Source organism: Meles meles, chromosome 1 (genome assembly GCF_922984935.1).
Source record: "Meles meles chromosome 1, mMelMel3.1 paternal haplotype, whole genome shotgun sequence".
NCBI lineage: Eukaryota > Metazoa > Chordata > Mammalia > Carnivora > Mustelidae > Meles > Meles meles.
Genome location: NC_060066.1, coordinates 103,033,562 through 103,038,749, shown reverse-complemented (window position 1 = coordinate 103,038,749; position 5,188 = coordinate 103,033,562). Strand labels below are relative to the sequence as shown.

The 5,188-nt window shown below is 36.3% G+C and overlaps 1 pseudogene; it reads right to left on the bottom strand.

The window, feature by feature from the left end:
- Window positions 1-569: 569 nt before the first annotated feature.
- LOC123948327 lies at window positions 570-3,621 on the bottom strand (annotated as a pseudogene).
- Window positions 3,622-5,188: the final 1,567 nt, after the last annotated feature.

Here is a 5,188-nt window from a genome sequence, read left to right as displayed (position 1 = left end):
GATCCAAAAGTGTATAATCGTATATCTCATGCTGATTTCATGGGTGTTCAGAGTGTTCTGGTAGATAATTAGCTGACTTTAGGGGACCAGTTGAAACAGGGTCTCTTACTTCTCTACCATCTTGCCCCTCCTCCTCTCCATCTGTTTTATTTCTATGTATTGAGGCTCCAGGTTTTAAAAAGGGACACTTATTTGGTCCTCTTAATCTACCAAATCTTGTGTTTGGGTTGGTTACATTAAATAAGAGAAAAATACTGTCAGTTGGAAACATAATGCATGTGGAATGATAGAAGTTTCCATTTATCCAGAGTTGGTAATCTTTTCTCTTGATGCATTTGAAAACCATGTAGAAATGTATTACTCCAATCAATTTTTCTCATTATTATAATAACAGAAAAATTATGAATGCTTCAAAACAAAACAGAAAACTTAAAGTAAATGCTAACTGAAGGAAAATGGGAAAAATTGTTTTTGAGTGCATTTATTCATTTGCTAACTGGAAAAAATATCTATAACATCTACATATTTACTGAATTATATCAATGGTAATTTTCTGATTTTTTTCCCTTCTATGAGATTTTTTTTAAGTCTAAAAGCCAGTAAGTTGCAGAAGTTGAAGTGGAAGAGAAAAACATTGACAATGGATTATATAAATTTTTCTCTTCCCAAATATCTAAAGCATATACCACTGATTTTGTGAAATCCAAAAATTCTGACTTCTCTTCACCAGTCTGAAATAAGTCCAGTAGGGATTGTACTAGTGAGGTACAAATTCTGTTCCTTCTTGTATAATAAGAAATTCAATTCTTTCCTTATCAGATTCCACCTTGGTTCTAAATTCCATTTTATTTATTCATAATAATATTTTCACTTTACAATTGATCTTACCAAAAGGCAAACTATCCATATGCTGAATTGTCACATTCATTGGGTTCCTTAGAGGACTTTGGAATATAGTCTTTGCCTGAGTTGTTAGCTGCTTCTGTGAACTGTTTATTGATAATAGTCCAAAATTGTGACCAAATATTGGGTGAAGGTCTTTTTCTTCAGATACTTGACTGGAAAAAGCACAGTGTCTGACTTTTTGTTTGGGTTGAGATGCAGTGCTATCTTATTGACATTAGAAACTTGCACTTATGCTTGTAGGTTATATGGACCATGATCTACACTTAGTTCTTCAAAGTCATTTTCATTTATTATTAGTTTATGTTTGTAAATGTCAAGAATGCAACACTGTACATTTTTATATAGAGGTAGATTCAGAAATATTTGCATTATATCTTTTTTATCTGGATTTAACTTGGAACATACACTGGTTGTTTCTCATCCAGTCTTCTCAATTTGCTTGAAGGGTAGGGGATGCATTCTGAAATAAACACAAACTTTTGTTCAGGTTCCTGGGTTTCTTTATACAGGAAACGTGGCTCAATTACTTTCCTCTGAAGATTTTGAGAGAAATATATTGCAACTCTAGCTTTTATTTTGGTTCAGATTTTTTTTCAGGACAGTTGCAATAATAGGAGAAAGGAATTGAATACTGTATTTTATTATTTCTTTTTAGGCATGTCCCTTTCATGTTCCACAAATTAACTTAGTCAAAAATTAACTTAGATACAATATTATCAACAACTTGGTACTGATTACTCTGTGAGGATTCTGTGTTGTTCACTTGGAAGATGAATTTCAAGAGCTTCATATTTCTGCAATATTCGCAGTATCCTTCTTCTCTTTCAAGTGGTATTGAAACAGGATTCCACCACACTTATTGCCATGTGTTTGAATTCCGAGTTTGCTTTTGGATGCTTAATGTCGTATCTATCAAATGGGCAGAAGAGGGGCGCCTGGGTGGCTCAGTGGGTTAAAGCCTCTGCCTTCAGCTCAGGTCATGATCTCAGGGTCCTGGGATCGAACCCCACATTGGGCTCTCTGCTCAGTGGGGATCCTGCTTCTTCCCTCTCTCTCTGCCTGCCTCTCTGCCTACTTGTTATCTCTCTCTCTCTATCAAATAAATAAATAAAATATTAAAAAAAAACAAATGGACTGAGGAGCTTCTGAAGAAAGTAATTTATAAAATGCAGATTAGTCAGCTGATGATAAAATGGTCTATAAAGTTGGCTTGTATTGTCTACCTTTGCAAAAGGTTTTTTGAATATACCTGTTCTTGCTTTCTGGGTGACAATATCTACTCTTCTCCCCATAAATATGAAGAATTTTTACTCCTCATGATACAACATTTCATAATATACTATTTGAAGGAATAACATCATAGTCCTTGGTAGCTTTTTCAACTAATGATTTTCCTCTGTTCAAACACGCTGAATCTGGAGACTTAATAGAGCCTCCACCATGGGTGGGATGAGGGGAAATGGTTTGTACAGTATACTCAGATTCTGGACTTGGTACAGAAGAAATTCTTCCCAAGGTTTGTACAAATTTAACACCCCCCCCCCCGTTTGTATGTATGTAAGTATTTATACTTATTTTTTTAATTTTTAAAAATATTTTATTTATTTATTTATTTGACAGAGAGATCACAAGTAGGCAGAGAGGCAGGCGTGGAGGGGGGTGTTGCAGGCATCCTGCTGAACAGAGAGAGCCTGATGTAGGGCTTGATCCCAGGACCCTGAGATCATGACCTGAGCCGAAGGTAGAGGTTTAACCCACTAAGCCACCCAGGAACCTCTGTACTTATTTATTTTTTTAATTTAATATTATTTTTTTCAGTGTTCCAAGATTCATTGTTTATGCACCACACCCCATGCTCCATGCAATATGTGCCCTCCTTAATACCCACCACCAGGTTCACCTAACCCATCACTTCCCTGCCCTCCAAAACCCTCAGTTTGTTTCTCAGAGTCCACAGTCTCTCATGGTTCATCTCCCTCCTCTGATTTCTCCAATTCACTTTTCCTTTCCTTCTCCTAATGTCCTCCATGTTATTCCTTATGCTCCACAAGTAAGTGAAACCATGTGATAACTGACTCTTTCTGCTTAACTTATTTCACTCAGAATAATCTCCTTCAGTCCCATTATGTTGATACAAAAGTTGGGTATTCATCCTTTCTAATGGAGGCACAATATTCCATTGTATATATGAATCATATCTTCTTTATCCATTCATCTGTGGAAGGGCATCTTGGCTCTTTCCACAGTTTGGTGATTGTGGCCATTGCTGCTATAAACAGCAGGGTACATATGGCTCTTCTATTCACTACATCTATATTTTTGGGGTAAATACCCAGTAGTGCAATTGCAGGATCATAGGGTAGCTCTATCTTTAATTTCTTAGGAAATCTCCACACTGTTTTCCAAAGTGGCTGCACTAACTTGCATTCCCACCAACAGTGTAAGAGGGTTCCCCTTTCTCCACATCCTCTCCAACACTTCCTTTATATTTGAAATAAGATACCTGACATTTTTGCTGAGAAATTCTTCAACTTGTCCTCAGAAAAGGTGACAGAAGGTAAGTCACTATAAAATAGTTGTCCCCAAAGTGGCTTTATATAGATTTTTATGGTTTGTTACCAATTTTCATATATTTCAAAGACAGTCTTTCTTTTTTTTTTTTTTTCCCTTTCATTTTTGACCTCTGCTGTGGATCCTCACAGCACTATAGTTCATGGCAGCTGCTGAGTACCTATATGTTGGGTCCAGAGAGGGTGTCATGCTAGACCACCATGAAAACACTGCTTCTCAAGGCGGATTTACTGGCATTTGCTTCTCACCATCTACAGTCTACTGGTAGTACCCTAATTTTTATAATTCTACTATTTCATTTAAAAAAAATTCTTTTTTTAGGAAAAACATACTGAAATCTTATTTAAGATAAAGGGAAAGGATGCCTGCAACTTATTTTCAGAAGATTTAGAAAAAAAAATAAAATTTACTTGATAAATAGGTTAGATAGATAAAATGGTAAAGCGCATATAAAATTTTAACATTTGGTGAATCTGGGTAAAATATATTGAAGTTCTTGGTGATATTTCTGCACATTTTCTGTAAATATGAGATGTTAAAAAGTTTAAAACAAGGGTAATGTCAGAGAAGCTGCTGAATTTTTTTACTACTCATTCTATAGTTTATTCTGATGCAATATTTATTTATTTTCAAAGATTTTATTTATTTATTTGACAGACAGAGATCACAAGTAGGCAGAGAAGCAGGCAGAGAGAGAGGAGGAAGCAGGTTCCCCGTTGAGCAGAGAGCCTAATGCGGGGCTCGATCCCAGGACCCTGGGATCATGACCTGAGCCGAAGGCAGAGGCTTTAACCCAATGAGCCCACCCAGGTGGTCCTAGTGGAGTACTTTTTAAAAAGGTTCACCCATACATGAAGAATCTGTTGTCTATGCCCTTTATAGGGGTATACTTAGATATTCTTCTAAATGTTAGGTAGATGTAACCAGATTATGCAACCTTTTATTTAAGAATTTTAGTGTAGGGGCACCTGGGATTGAGTTCCCCCACCTCCCCCCGGTCATGGGAGCCTGCTTCTCAGTCTCCTACTCCCCTGCTTGTGTGCTCTCTCTCTCTCTCTCTGTCATATAAATAAATCTTTTTAAAAAATAGTGTAATAGAAATGTATGGTCTCCAAGAAAAAATTTTGGGACTCCTGGGTGGCTCAGTCAGTTAAAAGGCTGCCTTCAGTTCAGGTCATGATCCTGGAGCCCTGGAACCACATCCAACTGGGCTCCTTGTCTGCATGCCACTCCCCCTGCTTTGGCTCTCCCTGATAAATAAATGAAGAATAACTAACTAACTAACTAACTAACTATCTAACTAACTAAATAAATAAATAATTTTTTTAAAAATAAAAGAACATTTCAAAAATGTTTCTTCGTGATTTTTCATTTGTTTAATTTGAAAACAATGGATTAAACACTTTATTTCAACAATGTGATGGTCATTTATAGATATTATTGCCTATAACTAACAAAAAAGAATTTTAGCAAGACATTTCTTCCTTATTAAATAGTTTGCCCATTCACAAGCACTTTTTAAAAATTTATTTATTTTTTAAATTTCTTTTCAGTGTTCCAGAATTCATTGTTTATGTACCACACCCAGTGCTCCATGCAATACATACTCTCCATAATACCCACAACTAGGCTCACACAACCTCTCATTCCCCACCCCTCCAAAACCCTCAGATTGTTTTTCAGAGTCCACAGTCTCCCATGGTTCATCTCC